Source organism: Nothobranchius furzeri, chromosome 2 (genome assembly GCF_043380555.1).
Source record: "Nothobranchius furzeri strain GRZ-AD chromosome 2, NfurGRZ-RIMD1, whole genome shotgun sequence".
In the NCBI taxonomy this organism is placed as follows: domain Eukaryota; kingdom Metazoa; phylum Chordata; class Actinopteri; order Cyprinodontiformes; family Nothobranchiidae; genus Nothobranchius; species Nothobranchius furzeri.
Window position 1 is genome coordinate 56,576,033 of NC_091742.1, and position 18,575 is coordinate 56,594,607.

The 18,575-nt window shown below is 41.8% G+C and overlaps 1 long non-coding RNA gene across 3 annotated transcripts in view; it reads right to left on the bottom strand.

Annotated features, from left to right (window-relative positions):
- Nucleotides 1-18,575, bottom strand: part of LOC139066388 (uncharacterized) — a 100,076-nt gene that overhangs the window by 60,059 nt on the left and 21,442 nt on the right. For 2 of the 3 annotated variants that reach the window (XR_011519279.1, XR_011519281.1), the window contains exon 2: nucleotides 512-628. The exons of the other annotated variant lie outside the window; for it this stretch is intronic. This is a non-coding gene — a long non-coding RNA (uncharacterized lncRNA). The remainder of the gene's footprint in view (nucleotides 1-511; nucleotides 629-18,575) is intronic. 3 annotated transcript variants of the gene reach the window in all.

An 18,575-nucleotide genomic window follows, 5' to 3' on the forward strand; every position in this document is an offset into this window, starting at 1 on the left:
TGGGTGCTCTCCCCACCCGCTGGGAGGGTTTGAAACACTGCCATCCTCTGCTGGAGACCGTGGCACGCTGCTGTGCCCTGAATTTTTATTCTGTTATTGTTACCGGTACTTGTCTTGCAGTGTGAAATGCTTGGTCTCAGATTTTGTAAGAAAAATAATAAAATTTCCCTCCAAAATGTGACTTATAGTCCAGTGCGACTTATATGTTTTTTTCTTCTTCATTATACATTTTATGGCTGGTGCGACTTATACTCCAGAGCAACTTATACTTCGGAAAATACGGTCATTAAATAACTGTTTTTAATCGAGTCCCGCCACTATTACATGTGGTGCCTTTGTAGGTGAGGCAAACAGAGCAGAAAATAAACCACAGGCCTTCTTGAATACATGCTGCCATCTTTCTCCTTGTTTGTTATTGCGAGAAGTGCTGAAATCATGCATGGTCTTGAATTCTCTGGTGATTTTGACCTCATGAAACCAGCTGCATGGAATGCTTTCACTGCAAACTTACATTGGAACTGCTCCCGGTGAGAAGTGACACGTCACTGAGCCCACAGGAAACTTGCGGCTTTTATGTTATGTGATGCTGACGCATCCATTGGAGAGCCGGGGTCGAGCTGACAATGAGCTTAGATAGAACAAACAAGTAACCATCAGAAAGGAAAAGTCAAACAAACAGCTTGTTGAATGTGTGTTCAGAATTTTTATAGGGATGCAACGATACAACATTTTTCCAAACCCATACAATACCGTTACTCAGATCTGAGTACTCGCCGATACAAATTACCAATTCTTCTAACACACAAAAAAATGCTATGAATTGGAATACAGGTTTTATTTTCTTCTCTGCTTTCAACAGAAAAAGACTGTGAGGTAGATAAAAAGTAAAATGTATGAATATATCACAAAACTAAAATATTAGGTGAACAGAAATGACAAATTACAGTGAAGCCACTTTCAAGCTACTGCACTGGTATCGGTTCCTGGCATTGGTTAACTTTTACCAATACCGATACTGGCATCTGTACAGATACCGATACCAGTATCGGTATTGTTGCATCCCTAATTTTTTATACCTTTTTCATTCAAAACGGTATCCTCTACCAATACTGTGCATACGCTATGAATGTTTTGGAAGCTTTTGTGTCAAAACCACAACTTATAATGTTATTACCACACCTTCCTTGAATCTACTTCATTCGTGTAAACTTTTAGTATTCAACCCTTTTACCAGTGGATAATCAAACAAGTCTTCTATTATTGAGCTATTTGCAGTCATGTCATGCACTCACCCACCATTCTACATATTTATTTTCAGAATAATCATAAGCTTGATTTCAGAAAAAAACACAAATTACTATTTCACAGAAAGTGATTTGGAGGAAAGTACAGGGGAATTATTTTTAGACAGGGGAGTGACCTTGCTAGCTGATGAAAAGAGGATTATATGTGTGCACATTGTAATGCTCAGAATGCAGAAATGTACTGAGGCATGCTTGAAAAAGAAAACATGTAGCCTTTTCTTTTGTATAATGATGTTTTCTAATTAGACTGGGTGTTTAAGGGGATTGCCGCTTTAAGTACCACGTTTCAGTGGAGAGAATATACATCGGTGTGGGTTTAACCTTCTGATGTGTTTTTGGACTGTTTGTGTAAAAGCCATACAACAGTTTAGTTGCTAATGGAAAATGTCAGTGGATTCGTTTGATGGGCTCTGAGAATATTTTGCAGAAAACTATTTGATGTTTCTGTCAAGTAAGGATCAGAAACTTTTAATATTGAGTAGGCACGACAGCAACATGCTGATCAGTTCCCTTCCCCAATAGGACGAAATTAATGTAAATGTTCCTCACTGTTCATGCCTGTTTGCTTCATTTTAAATTATCACAAGATGTTTATCCATCTCAGAGTATCAGCCATCTAATTTTTCATGCATCTGCTGATTTCTCTTCATCATAGATAGTGTCCAGTCGCCTTCATCAGAGCAACCGGAGCAACTGGATCAAAGAGGCGATTGAGATAAGGAGACATGGACCAAGGACCATGAACAAAGGACAAAGGAGTATAAATGCTGGACCACTCATAGGACATGGTCATCAACAGAGAAGGCACGAGCAGCAGAGGGCAAAATCATCCTCTGATGCCCGTAGATTACCAGACGTGACACCACCAATATCAGCGCTTGTTCTGACAAAGGCAGCAGTGGACACTGAAATACGTCAGCAAATGTACAGCCAAACTTTATTTGCTCTGTGGGTGATGAAGATCCACAAAAAATTAGACCGGATAAAAAACAGAACAAACAAAACGAAGATGCATACTGATGTATTCAAAATACTGTACATGCACCAACCAGCATATTTTTATTTAACTGAAACGCTGGCTTTATTTTAGGTTAAATTAGACCAAAAAAATGAAGATTTGATGCAACACAAAGAAGGGATTCAAAACACACCAACCATAGAATTGTGTAAAAGATTCACAATTATCTTGTGGAATTGGGAAATGGAATGAATTATAAAATGCACATTTTCTTATAGGGTTTGTGCTGTTTACCACAAAAAAAAAAAAAAAATATATATACATATATGTGTGTGTGTATATATCTATGTATATATATATATATATATATATATATACACATACATATATGTGTGTGTGTATATATCTATGTATATATATATATATATATATATATATATATATATATATATATATATATATATATATATATATATCTTCTCCCTGTACACAAACTGCTGCACCTCGAGCCATGACTCCGTTAAACTGATCAAGTTTGCAGACAACACCACCCTCATCGGGCTCATCTCTGACGGTGACGAGTCCGCCTACAGGAGGGAGGTGGAACGGCTGGTGTACTGGTGCAGCAGCAACAATCTGGAGCTCAATGCTCAGAAGACAGTGGAGATGATTGTGGACTTCAGGAAAGTCACAGCCCCATCTCTCCCCCTCGTCCTGACTGACTCTCCAGTGACCACTGTGGACTCCTTCCGCTTCCTCGGAACCATCATCACACATGACCTTAGGTGGGAGCCATCCATCAGCTCCCTGATCAACAAGGCCCAGCAGAGGATGTACTTTCTGCGGCAGTTGAAAAAGGCCAAGCTGCCGGCCCAGAAGATGGTGCAGTTTTACACGGCCATCATTGAGTCCATCCTCACCTCCTCCATCGCTGTGTGGTACGCTGGAGCCACAGTGAGGGACAAACATAGACTGCAGCGCATTGTGCGCTCTGCTGAGAAGGTGATTGGCTGCAGCCTTCCATCTCTCCAGGACCTGTACATCTCCAGAACTCGGGGTGTGCAGGTCGGATAGCAGCTGACCCTTCTCACCCAGGTCACAGACTTTTTGAGCCACTTCCCTCAGGCAGGAGGTTACGGTCCATCCAGACCAGAACCTCCCGCCACAAGAACAGCTTCTTTCCATCTGCCGTCAGACTTGTGAACAGATTATAAATACACAACCATGCTCGTCTTCTGTACTTGACATAACATCACGTTATCGGCCATGTTACCATTACCTGCCATTTTTATAGCAAAGTTTTCTGCTAGTTTATTATATTTTATTCTACTTTATTCTATTTTTAATTATATTATTCATGTTATATGTAGCACATTAGTACCGAAGCAAGTTCCTAGTTTGTGAATTGTTTGTTCACTGACAATGGCAATAAACCTTTTTCTGATTCTGATATATATATATATATATATATATATATATATATATATATATATATATATATATATATATATATATATGTGTGTGTGTGTGTGTGTGTGTGTGTATATATATATATATATATATATATATATATATATGTGTGTGTGTGTGTGTGTGTGTGTGTGTATGTGTGTGTGTATATATATATATATATATATATATATATATATATATATATATATATATATATATATATATACACATATGTGTGTGTGTATACACACACACACACACACACACACACACACACACATATATATATATATATATATATATATATATATATATATATATATATACATATGTGTGTGAGTGTGTGTCAATGAAAAGATGCATGTTATGGAAAATTTTTCACTGTTTTTTATTTTATTTATTTTATCAGTATCATTAAATCACTGGAAACATTTAAGTCTAATTACTTTGTTTTATGTTCAGATTTCACATGAAAACAATTTGCACTTCAGGCCTGTTTCAATTTTCAGCACATTTATGCCTGAAACACAAAAATAAGGTTAAAGTTTCACCAAATAGCACTGTTCCTCCTCAGTATCTGCAGCACTAATGTAGTGATTTAGTACCACATGCTGTTAGAAGTAGACCAACTGATCTAGATGTGTTGCATAGTGCCTTGGGGGGTTACAGAACCCTAGAGGGTGGCATCTATGGGCAGCACCATAGTAATTTTGACATAAATATTTAGAAAGTCGTCCATCCTCCAACCTTTCTCCACCTTTCATGAGGCAATTTTCCTAGATAAAGTGCCCAGTTATGGGATAAGATCGGTGACCAAATTTTAAAAAGGTCATGTTTAGATTTGTTCTTTTAATTGTTCTATTAATGGTGCAGAATAAAAATTAAAAATATGTTCATAACCTGCTTCTTTTCAGCCAAATCACGTAGTAGTATTAATTCGTAACCCAATTTTTGGACCAAGGCTGTCCATCTGTCTAAGACAAGATGTGTTCCATTTGGTTTGTACTCTAGATGAACTTGTGCCATAGCGAGAGGTCCTTGTGTGGGATGGGATGGGAAGGCAGACGCACAGACACTCAACAGATGGCCCCACTTCAGCGCTGCAACCGGGTGACTGGTGGGGGGATATACGAGGTCCAGCAGGCCCAAAGACCACACAAGTCTCTGGCTATTCCCGCACAATGGATACACACTTGTAGTCCCTCGTCTCGGTGACAAAAGTGAAAAATTTCACACTGGACCTAAGTGGATGTGGGACAGGTGGTGTGGGGGATGGAGGGGAAGTGGGTGGAGAAAGGAAGAAGATGCTTGCATATAAAATTGTTCTGGCAGTGATTTAGAGTTGGCAGGGCGGAACTGTTCTGTGGCCTGACGACAGTTTGGCTGATCGACACTTCAGCTCGTTCCCCAAAGGTGACAGCAGATGCACAGGCCAGGTGGAGCCGTGACATCCAGTGTCAGACTCCGCATTCGGAATACAAGTTGAGGAAATTCTGTTTGTCAATCTCTTTTTGGCCAGCCCACGGTCGTTGGTTCTGAATGGTTAATGTGGTCAGTCTTAAGGCAAGGCAAGGGCAAGGCAGCTTTATTTATGTAGCACATTTCAAACACAGGGGCAATTCAATATGCTTTACAATTAGCATTAAATGTCGCAACAAACACAAGAACACAAATTAAAAATGTACACAGATAAAATTATAATTTAGAGCTAAAAAGAAAAGACAAAATTAAGGTTGGGTAATTACATCACAGATTACAGTGGAGACGAAGCAGCATAAGAAACAATTCATTCAAAGGCTGATGAGTCCATTAGGGTTTTACGTTTTGATTTAAACAACACTAGAGTTGGGGCAGATCTGAGGTCCTGGGGGAGCTGAGTTTAGTTGCTAAGCCATGAGTTGAGAGGATCCTTTTTTTCGCTCTTTACCAAGGAGGAGCCGTGGCTCAGATATGCTTTAAAGGTTATGTTGTTTTTTGCAGCAAAATCATAAGAAAAAAATTCAAAGTTCAAAATTCAGTTTTTATGCAAATATCTAAATATCTGCAACAGGTAAGGTCATCTTCATAACCATTCAAAAAAACTTTGTTTAAAGAGACAATGTCAATACAGAGTGTTTAAATGAACTCCCTGATGATAAAAACAACCTATTCTTCTGATTATAAAAAGTGATCTACTTAGTGTATTAAAATACCACTCTAGATAGTTACATCACTTCAATTCCGTTACAGTAGTTTTTAACCATTAATCTCTGGAAATATCCATCAAAATGTTCTTGAAAATGAATGGAATGATGCCCAGTTGTTGAAAAATGTTGGTGGCTTCATAACATATAACCATAAAAATCAGGTGTTACAAAACTTTCTTCATTTTTAAATTTTGTTGTTTTACGCATTTACCTCCACTTGTCACTGATGAAAGGGAGTCTGATGTGCTTTTCATTTTGCTAAAGTTTGCACTCCCAGGACTTTTTGACCCTAATGGGCAGCCGTTGGTAAGGTCTTACTCCAACACAAAAATACTGCTTGCTTGCAACAATTTAGGTACCTACTGCCCCCATCGCTAGGAAAAATACACACTGTCACTTTAATCATTTGGTTTATTCTTACTTTAATGTAAACTCTACCTATTAATCCACTGTTCCAACATTAGCTAAGTAGGCTGCTAAATTCTTATGAAATTAGTAAGTAATTAGCAATTAATTATTGGTTCCCCAATGCGATAAAAAAATATTTAGGAGTGCTACATGTATGCTCAATTTCAAAATGATGACATAATCTGATTCACAATGCAAGTCCATTCAGGATTTGGCATTTGCTGAGGATCATTCCGTTAGACATGACTTCCAACGTACAAGTTGGAAAATGCTCAAACATTTAATAATCAGTAATAATCATTACACAGTGAGGTACCTGCTCTAATAAAGCCACATTGTATCTGCAGAAGAAGAGGATGATAACTGCAGATAGCACAAACACTTATCTTCTTGGACTGGGATAGCCCCATACAATAAGTTGGACTTACAGTATGTTCATTTGGTCAGTTTGATTTTCAAAGGCTTGTAGCTGACCAGAACCAGGTGTTGGGTCTGCTCTCTGCATACCCAAGATACTTAGAGTTAGCTTCTCATGACTGCTAAATAAAACTACTTGGACACACAAGCATTTAAACTGGTAATGACATGACATTTTTCTTGCTTATGGGAATTTTTGTCAATACAGCAGATCTCCCAGCAACAGGTGGAGACTCAAGTATTATCATTAAAAGTGGACCAAGGGCAATACCTTTTTTTTAGCCTGTTCCTGTTTGCAAAGTAGTTGATAAACCATTGGATGTGATTTATGAAAAGTTAAGAAAGTATTTAAAGGATGTGTACTGTTTTAAAAACTAAAACGTGTGTTCATGTCACTCCACACCTTCCATTAAACCAGGCAGAAACCATACCACTACATTCATTGACTAATTCTATTTCTGTCCACAAGCAGCCATTATTGCATTGACTCTCACTTTTTGGACATTGGACACTGCAAATTCAGCAGAAATCCCAACAGTGGTAGTTTTTCAACTTTCCGAGGCTGCAATGTACCGGATATGTACCACTTAGGCCTGACAAGTGCAGGGTTACTTGGAGAGACTTTCTGAAATTTCTCAGCACTTTGAGACAAGCGCTGACAACACTTTTCCATGAGAGTAGTGAAAGTGACACCGTTCTTGAGATGGGTAGGAAACGTGTGAGGAGAGAAAGAAGAGAAGTAGAAGGAGAGAGGGAGGGCGGGATGGGTAACAGATTTAGGGGGAAACTTTGCTTTTGCGTTTCATCTCTTGAGAGCGCTGACTTCAGCATGGATTAGGCGACGTGTTTGTTCTCACCGCTCTGTTCTCCTGCTGGGAAGACGAGACGTGCGAAACTGTACTTTATGAGCCGTCAAGGTCAGCAGACGCCTTTAGATAATGATATTTCTCTGTAATATCATCCGTGTGTTGGAGCGAGCTAGCGGCATGAATAGACGGGGACCCAAAGCACACAGATGCCAGAGGACTGTTTTGTAGTGCAGATATTTGCAGTTGTCTGCAATAATATTCACCTCAGTGTCAGTCTCTGTGTACAAATTAGCCTCCGCACTCTGCTAGAGGGCAAATACCAATTTAAAACACTGTGTCAATTCTGATTATTTCCAGTAGCATCCTTTCTTTTGAGTTAATGACAAAATGCCTTGAGAATTTCCTTTGGAGTTTGTGAATTGGGCCTACGGAAGAAAAAGGAAGAATAAGACGCTTTTGAGTGAAGGATAAGGGTGTTGAATCACGGCCATGATAACTTTCCTCTGGTTCACAATGTGCTGGCTACTGGAGCTCTTGTTTTTATAATGAACCTCATGGGCTTTTGAAGAAGACACTGTGAGCTGCCTGAGCTGTGTGCGGTAGCCCTTTCCCATAGCCTCTGGCAACCTAGCACGCTAATGATGCTGTATGGTTCAAAGTGTTCCACTGAGCACATTCCTGTTTGAGCTGGATACCCTGTGTACCCTTGTGCATGTGTGTGGATGTTTGAATAGCTATGCACAGTGCTTTTGTTTTGCTGCTTTCATGTGTTCATGTGATGGAATTTAGTACCACGGCTAGTAGGGTACTTTATTTATTTTCTAATTAATGTAAATTACCTTCAAAAAAGATGACCGATATTTGAATAAGACCAAGTATCAAACATCCAGAGGCCATGGTATTCCATGTTGTTGAGCTCATAAAAGCAGGATCTAGGAATAAGTACCTCATGTAGGACCAAATGTGAATGGTTTTGTCACATTTCGGTGATACTCAAAACTTAATGTAATAACACATTAGCTAAAATCAGAATCAGAAAAGGTTTATTGTCATTGTCAGTGAACAAACAATTCACAAACTAGGAACTTGCTTTGGTTCTAATGTGCTACATATAACATGAACACACAATAAGAATAAAAATAGAATAAAACTTTCAGCTATAAAAAAGGCAGGTAATGGTAACACGGCCGATAATGTGACGATATGATGAGTACAGAAGACCAGCATGGTTTTGTGTTTATAAGCTGTTCACGAGTCCAACGGCAGATGGAAAGAAACTGTTCTTGTGGTGGGAGGTTCTGGTCCGGATGGACCGTAACCTCCTGCCTGAGGGAAGCGGCTCAAAAAGTCCGTGACCGGGTGAGAAGGGTCAGCTGCTATCCGACCTGCACGCCCCCGAGTCCTGGAGATGTACAGGTCCTGGAGAGATGGAAGGCTGCAGCCAATCACCTTCTCAGCAGAGCGCACAATGCGCTGCAGTCTATGTTTGTCCCTCACTGTGGCTCCAGCGTACCACACAGCGATGGAGGAGGTGAGGATGGACTCATTGATGGCCGTGTTAAACTGCACCATCATCTGGGCCGGCAGCTTGGCCTTTTTCAACTGCCGCAGAAAGTACATCCTCTGCTGGGCCTTTTTGAGCAGAGAGCTGATGGATGGCTCCCACCTAAGGTCATGTGTGATGGTGGTTCCGAGGAAGCGGAAGGAGTCCACAGTGGTCACTGGGGTGTCCGTCAGGACGAGGGGGGAGAGATGGGGCTGTGACTTTCCTGAAGTCCACAATCATCTCCACTGTCTTCTGAGCATTGAGCTCCAGATTGTTGCAACTGCACCAGTACACCAGCCGTTCCACCTCCCTCCTGTAGGCGGACTCATCACCGTCAGAGATGAGCCCGATGAGGGTGGTGTCGTCCGCAAACTTGATCAGTTTAACGGAGTCAAGGCTCGAGGTGCAGCAGTTTGTGTACAGGGAGAAGAGCAGAGGAGAAAGTACAAAGCCCTGTGGGGATCCTGTAGCTCACATTAATTTTTATCTTTGCTGACATTTGGCACAAACTATAGGCCATGCAACAAGCATAGGCTCTAATCAGAAACTAACAAATTGTTTTTTCTCCATTTTGCAGAAGAGTGGACTCGAGTCACATGACTTGGACTAGAGTCAAACTCGAGTCATTAGTTTAATGACTTCTGACTTGACTTGATAAAATGGATAAAGATTTACGACTTGACTCGGACTTGAACGCCAATGACTTGAAACTTGAATCGACTTGCATCTGTTGACTTGATGATGACTTGAGCATATTTGATATTTTAGCAGAAAAGTGGCTCGACATGGACAAAAATCATAAATCATTCTTGGTTCTGGGGTTGATCTTGTACAGCTAAATGCAGCAACACTTTGTTTATAATCAGTTTCAGTTGCACGTTCTGCTTGTTTGTGCAAATAAATGGCTCAGTGGCCTAGTGGTAGAGTGTCCGCCCTGAGACTGGGAGATCAGGGGTTCGACTCCTGGTCGGGTCATACCAAAGACTTTGAAAAAATGGGACCCAATGCCTCCCTGCTTGACACTCAGCATTAAGGGGTTGGATTGGGGGGTTAAACCACCAAATGGTTCCCGAGCGCGGCTGTGTCTGCAGCTCACCGCTCCCCCAGGGGATGGGTCAAATGCGGAGAACAAATTTCGCACACACACCTGTGTGTGTGACAACTAATGGGACTTTAACTTTAAATGAAGCTTTAAGAAGCTTTAATTCTGGAATTTATTTATTATCATTGTTGTTAAATTGAAGTTGGATTATGTGATTGATTATGACTTGAAAATTCAAAGTTAAGGACTTGTACTTGACTTGAACTTCCACATCATTGACTTTGGACTCGACTTGGACTTGGTTGTCTTTCACTTGGCTTGAAAGACTTGTGACTTACTTGTGACTTGCAAAGCATTGACTTGGTCACACGTCTGCCGTTTTGTAACACTACAGCCTCATAAATAATAGTGGTCAAAGGTTTGATTTATAAACACTTTAGGTTCACAGTCACCTTGCTTATTGTGCTTGTTCAGAATGCAGTATTGCGTTGAAGTAAAGATTCAAACTTCTGTTCCCTTTTATAACGCTATTTGGACCAGTTTTTACAGTGCAGGTTTGGAGCGTTTGAAGTAAAATAAATACCAGCTAAGGGCAAATAGACATGTAGCCAGGTTTTTGTAAAACTGAACACCCCCATCTAGAAAAAATGGGTCCACCACACATCATTTTAGGCATGTAAAGCCATTGATTTATTAAGCAAATTCACAGAAAGGCACATAGGCTTGCCAAGCCTGTAGGTGGCAGTAGTCTGCCAAAATATCAGCATATTTGCCAAAAAACGTTACTCTGACGATGGGCAATGACCATCCTTAAAGAGGGACTACACACCATGAGTAAAACCTTACTCCACCCCTAGTTAAGGAAAATGCTATGAAAGTGGGCGTTGCCAAGTGTGGGGAATTTCTGTCCTAGGAGGGAGGGGGAGTGGGAGGAGACTGTACCGATTACATGAAAATTGTTCCAGCCCCAGTCAATCACGAGTTTAAAATTCAGTAGCCACAGTTAAACCCACAGGGGGCAGCGCTAAGACTTTGTTAGATCTAGATTCTAGATTTAATCAAGTTTACACAAACATGTCCAAAAATGCACAGAAACAGAAAGATTGCATTGATAAAGACCCATTTATACAGTTTATAAGCAAAAAAAAAAAAAGTTATTTTGGGGTTTAGTTACTCTTTAACATCACGCTTTGACTGTGGTCTTTCAAAAAGAGCAGTAATTGGCTGTGAAAAAACAAGCCAGTGTAACATGTGATGTCATAACATTTTTGTCACGGGTTGTAGCGAAACCTAAAACCCTGAGAATTGACCTCCACAAGTAAATGCTGACAATTATGAATTCTCAAATCTCATCCTTGGTCAGAAATTTGAAATAATTGTTTTGGGTGTCATATATCTTCACTTTCTAGTGGATGACAGGCCAAACCATAGAAAGTCATTTTTGTTTTGTGCGCTAATTGGTGTAGAGGGTAAATATTGTTGCTTTTAAGCTTAATATATTACCTTTTCTCATGACTAATAAGCTGTGATAAATTCAGAGTATCACTCTGATTGGTCTTTGAATGTTTAATCAGAAGAATTAGGATTCTTTGTCTTTTCAGTGACCAAACATACTTCGTATTAATTCAGACAGTCAGGTTTCCAAAAGGTAAGAAATGTATTTTCTAAACAAATTAAAAACAACACAAGTTAAATGATAAATGATCGGCACTTGTATAGTGCCTCTCAGAGTAAGGACTCCAAAGTGCTTTACACTACAGTGTATCATTCATCCATTCACACACACATTCACACACTGATGGTGATGAGCTACGATGTAGCCACAGCTGCCCTGGGGCGCACTGACAGAGGCGAGGCTGCCGAGCACAGGCGCCACCGGTCCCTTCGACCACCACCAGCAGGCAAGGTGGGTTAACTGTCTTGCCCAAGGACACAACAGCAGAATTCTCTGTCCGGAGCCGGGATCGAACCTGCAACCTTCCGATTACTGGACAACCAGCTCAACCTGTTGAGCTACTACTGCCCCAAATGAGATGAGTGTGATGGATGAATATGAATGGATGGGATGTGATGTATGATAGTTGAATGGTGCGTGTTTATCAGAACCTTGTATCTAGAAGAAACTGAGTTCTGGGTGTGAAAAGAATTTGGTTTGCATTAAACTAGAAAGTTGGTTCTTATCAAAACAGCATCAGACGCAATCTTGCTGTGTTCTATGTACACCTGAGGACACTCTCCTTCGGATCCGAGATGTCGGCGGGTTGGGTGACTCCGAGGTACCGAGGTTCGTAGAAAAGACCGCAGTAAGACCAGGTCGGTCCAGAGTCGTCTCCCGGATCACAACAGATAGATGAAATCGTATGCGACTAGAACAGCTGTTTCTGAATAGCTGAAGCAATCGTTTTGCTGTGTCAGCTGCAGGCAGCTTTTAGCTTGTCGAAAGCTTGTTAAGAGATGTGGTGGTCAGAGTTTCCTCCAGTGGCCAGTCCGGAGTTCTGCTCAAAACTAACAGAATGCTGAATCACTCAGCAAGTGATCCTGTTTTAATATTCTCATATTATGATTTACTTGACCAATCGGGACGTGCCATGTTAAGAGGTGTTAACACACAACCCTCAGAACATCACACCTTCTCAGGTACAGGATGGGCTGATTTGTGGGTAAGAAAATATCTGTGTGCATGAAATTACTTAAACTTTAATTTATCTCTAATGAACTTTGTGTCTGAGTGCAGATAATGATTCACTTGTTAAACCAAACATGACTGATGCTAACATCAAAATGTTTCATTGTAATATTAAAATTCATTTCAACTTCATTGAATTAGCCACATATTATTCTAACATTAATATTATTATTCATATAACATTTGTCCATTCAACCATATTATTATTTAATGACTATTTAACTTATGAGTTGTAAAAGTTCTTCTTTTGTCCTGTGAAGCAAGCGGACAGATAAGGCCGCAGCTTGGCAGAGAGGAACCTTGAGGAAGGAACATGATGTTGACAATCAGTGTAAACACGCAGTGGCGAATCTTTCCTGCAGCTAGGAAGATTAAGAGACGCAGAGAGGCAGATTCATGTCTGTAGATGTCCGGTCACTGATGTAATGAAGTTAATTTACATTTAATTAAGGACCGTGAGACGTTAAGATTTCATATTGAGTATGAAATCTATCTCACGGACCACTGGGCTATTTAATCAGAAGATTGGAACTTTTTAATGCAGGGATTAGATAACACTTTGTATTAACTGAGAGACAAGAGAAGAGAGAGAGTCCTTCAAATGTTTAAGATGATTTATTACTAAATAATTTTAAACAATTTAAACAATACTAACAAGTATGGATGTAGCTGGCATGAATGAGGTGTGAGATGGATGGTGTGTGTGAATGAGTGTTATTCAGAACTCTCGTATCCGGAGAAGCAAGTCTGAGTGGGATGATGTTTTGCGCCTTAACTATGATCAGAGTTTGACCGGAGTAGTCATAAACACATGAGACGCCATATTGTCGCATCCACACATACCCTTAGAATGAGACCTCCTTCACGGATCCAGAATGCCAGGTCCACGGACCCTCCTTTCGGTACTGGAGCCAGTAGTACAGCGTCACAGCACGACAAACTAGTCCTTGGATTGTCTCCAGGTAAAAAGCGACAGGTGGTTCACAGCGTCAAAAGGGGGCCCTCCTTGGGTCAGTGAGTTCAGCTTTTATTCTGAAAGGAACCGTTGCTTGGTTGGTAAAATGCAACAGATTTTTCCAGCTTGGTGGTTCTCAGCTTAAAAGGGGAAGTCCGGATGGCCGGTCCAGTTACTTCGCTTAGTATGCGGTGAACTCCAGTGAGATATTGAGAACTGAACTAAGATGGCGTTGGAAATGGTTTTATCAATCTGGATGTTTTGAATTCTGATCGAATCAAAGCTGGTAGATTTATAAACACCACAGAGATTATGCCACGCTTCAGACTAGGAAGGTTCTTATTGGATCAGGAACAGCAATGTGTCATGCGTTTTCATTACATGTGTCAGTGTGTCTAGTGAACTAGATGAAGCTATTCACTTATTCAAACATATTAATCATAACATTGAGATTTCACAGATCGGTCACATTGTATTATTGACTAACTTTGTTTTGATTAACTTTATTGAAAATAGAGTTCTTTGGTTTAATAAAAGAAAAGAGTCTTTTTAATCTCCTTTCTTCTTTTGCTGGAAAGTAAACAGTTAAGAAGCAAATGCATGACCTTGAGACTGTCTCATGCACTCTAGTACTGTGTCAGAGGCAACTGTGGAAAGAAGTTAAATAACCTTGGTGGAAACAGCTCCTTCATCACGTTACACTGAAAAGGTCAAACTGTAGATGAAAACTGACCATTCCAGGATGCTACATTGGTTATGTGTGTACATGGTCCGATATTGAATTGTCAAATGGAAATCTGAAGAACACGACTAGTCGAATTTCAAATATATTCTTAGTTAGACGGTCGTGTCTAACAAGATAATTTTGTTTCTATATTAATGATACACACCCTAAATAACATGTGCTTGCATGTATGAGTGTGATGTGATGGAAATTCCTTATGAGAAAAAGTAATAATTTTTTTATGACCCTGACCAACACTTATGTCATGATTAAATATTCCTTCTAATAACAATGAATAACAATGAATACTCACTATTTGTGTCTTTTTTTTCACATCATGACCAAATTTGAAAAAATAAAATAAAATAAATTTAAAATGCGGCTGTGAGGAAGTTCTGTTCTCCGTGAACTGCTCCTTCACAGTGTGGGATCTAACCTTTTCTGAGTGAACTGAAAAGGAAGGTGCCAGAGCTGTGAAATTATCCCTACCTCTAAGGTTCTGGGCTGTACTCTTTAAGAACTTCTGCTGATTTGCTTCTTGGCTAAAATGTCTTTACAGCGCATCACCTTGTCTCCTTTCAGTAGCAGCTGTTTCAGTTTCCTTAATGTCAAGCTTCTTTTGTGCATTCTGCAGCAGTCTTGTTCCACAGAGGAAAAGGTTAAGATGCTTTGCTTGAGGGTTTAAGGCATGGTGCTTTCCCCAAAACAATGTCCTACGGGACGTCTGGAACTGGCTGACAAGGCCACTTTCCCATAGGTCACTGTGTAAATGTGAACCAATTAATTTCAGATTCAAGCAAACAATCCAACTGATCTTCATGTTAGACAACAGTGGCTAGCACTGAGTTCTGTGCCAAGATAAAAATATGCTTTGTCAGATGCTGCTGAGCTCCTAGCCCTGAGGCCGATCACTGAGGTGACATTTGGTGACTATTTGATGTTACATTGTTGTGAAGTTTATGCACTGATAATCCAGTTACAGACAGAACTGATGTATTGCTACAAATAAAATTATATATTTAGATTTCCTGGAAATGGCGAAGATTTTTCCACCTGACTCCTAAACTATACATAGTGCAGTTTACAACAATGAAAACAGCTATGGCTTAGTCCATGAACTGTAGCCCAGTAAAAAAAAATCCAATTGACGACTTTAGTCAGCAATGGCAGTAAATGAGTTAAAGGGATATTCCACCCCAAATTGATATTTTGTCTGCTGACATATTTCCCAGAGTTAGATAGGTGGGGAAAACCCACCATTAACCCTATCCCAAACTTGACCCTGCTGTACTCGTAAAGTAGTCCTAAATCTAAAATGGCACCTGCGATTCCTCTATGTTACTAATTATTTTCACTGGCAGTCAGTGTGATTATGTAGGTCAACAAGCAGAATTGAGATCACTACTGAGTGATTTTAAGGACGTTTTTACTCACAAGGCTATTTTGATCCATTAACTTACTGTATTTTGTGCTAAGTTAAAGCTAAAGGAGTACAGCCAGGTCAGAAGAATGACTGCGCAGGTTAAAATGTATTTTTTCCCACTTATCTTTTTTTTTTTCCCCCTTGTCCTGTCTGGCTGTGAAGCAAACAGAATTGATGTCTGAATGCTGGTGACAAGCCTTACAGATTTACTCTCAGGTGGATCATCAAAGCGTCTGCTTTTAATGCCACGCCTGATACTTAAAACTTTATCATTATTGTTTTGAATGCTTTGTAATTCCGACCAGACACGGAGAAAGAGAAAGGAAAAGACAAAAGGTGGGGAGAGAATTGGGGGGTTCCACAAAAATAAACAACAATGAACAAGAGTCTGCTTCTAGACCTGCAGAAAGAGAAAGAATAGAAAAAAATGGGACACACAACAATACATCAGGAGCAAGCTATCACTGCGTCAGCCTGATGATGAAATATAAAATCAACATTGTTTAACTGAACAATCACACGATAATAAATCATAGTGCATTTCGTGGCAACGACAGCCTTAAGACATGTGTTGAACGTGCCCAAACCCATACTTATGAGAGCACCATGTGAGCACCTGTGTGTGTACACGCACTTGTTTATGTAAGGTTTCTCTATAGGAGCGTCCAACAGAGAGTGTGAGGGACCACAGATCTGCCCCCCATAGATGCGTAGGAGACGGAGGGAGCTCCAAGTCCCAGAGATCCAGGCGCTGAACACAGGCACCCCAAGGAGACTGCAACCAGAAAGGCCCCCACCCCCCTTGAGAGGCACAGAGGATCGCCCCGGGGGGCCACAACCAGCAGCCGGCAGAGTCCCGGGAGATAGCAGCAAGCCCACAGGCACGCCCGCAGCCTCCCACCCCCTAGCCGGCCGAGCCCAGGACCCAGCGACCCGAGACTCAGGGGCGACCACCCCTGCTGGGGACCCAGCAGAGCCCAGGGACCCAGACCCCACCAGACAGCCACCGGGATTGATCAGGCAGATGACAAAAATCTGAAACCCCCTGACCCGGGAGCCACTAACACTCAGGCAGACCAAGGTACCACACTCCACACCAGGTGTGGCGGGGGGAGGGGAGACGGAGATCTATATCATCAAAAGAAGTCCCAGGAGAAGAGAGGAGTCAAAGGCCCCACCTGACATATACAGTCATACACAAACACAGTCACACACTCCCTCCCTCATGCTCACACATGCACGTACAACCAAAGACTTACAAAAATGCACGCCGGACACCCATTCATGCTCCCCATACACACCCTATTCACTCTGGTCCCTGTACTGCTGCACATGGGGTACAACCATTGCCAGAGTTTGACCCTTTCTGCTGGGGTGCTGATGAGCAGGCTCCCCCGCCCAACGCTGAGCACAGCAACCCACCACCCCAGACCCCAACCAGACGGCCAGATTTCCCTCCTAGCCTCCAGCCCCGGGAAGCCAAGCAACAACAGAGGTGTGCTAAGACCCCTAGTCTCCCTCCGCCTGCTCCAATATAGTGTTGTGTGTTGATGAGGTGTATTCCATGGCTGTGGTGAGCGGGCAGTCGGGCATTGTCTGGCCTATGCCAGCTGATGCCACCGCACCACCCCAATTGCACCCACAGCTCTCGGTGTCTTAAGTGCAGTTTAAAATTGGAAGTGGGCACCGGCACTCGGGATGAGGCTGAGAAATCCCCCTGTCAACTGCTGTTGAATGTGCTCACTCCCAAGGCCCTAATTATGTGTTTGCGTGAAATGTCATTGGTGGAAGTGTATAAGGTGCAAATAAAATTGGGGGGCAGGTTGCCACAGGAATGCGGAAATGGGATCCATACCCGCACTCCCTGAATTGTCCACCCCTCAAGGTCCTATGTGCATGTTTGTGTGATGATGTGAGGGAGCAGGAGGACAAAAATATGCGGGGGATGGGGAGGAATGGCTGGTTGGGCTTAGCCCTCCAGGGAGCCAGCTCCCCCACTGGCCCCAATAGGCACCTCTGTTGTCAAAATACCACCCAGGGCATGGAGACCCCAGCCCATCTTGCCAGGGCCCAAAGCAGCAGCATTGCAGAGCTCACGGAGTCCGAGGGCTCCACCCCAGCCCCACCCAAGCAGAATATCTATGCCCATCCCTGCATTTGCACAACTTCCAGAATATATAAGACATAGGACATCCAGGTAAGGTTGGGTCCTCCCCCTCCTGGACCTCCCCCTCCCCTGTGATGGGACAGCAGAGGAGCCAATGTCTACCCGAGGCCAGGCACTGCTGCATGTTCCTGCCTTTTTCCTGGCAGCACATATGTCAGGACCCGACTCCCAAGGCCCCGCCCAGATCCCCACACGGGGCCGGCCACCCCCCGAGCCCCCACCCAGACCCGCCCAGGGGCAATGCAGCTGCCAGGCAGTGACCCATGGCCGCCCACTTATCTAACTCTGGGAGATATGTCAACGGACACAATTTAAATTTTTGGTGGAATATCCCTTTTAAGGTACCAAATTCTAAAATACTGGAGTGTGGAGAAATTGCACCTTTGGAGTATCAATTAGTCACTAGAAACCTACCCCAATCACTGAAAAGATTCATCAGCATGTCACATTTGTCTTTGGGATTCTCACTATGGTGGCCCCTGAATGGTGAGTCAAGTG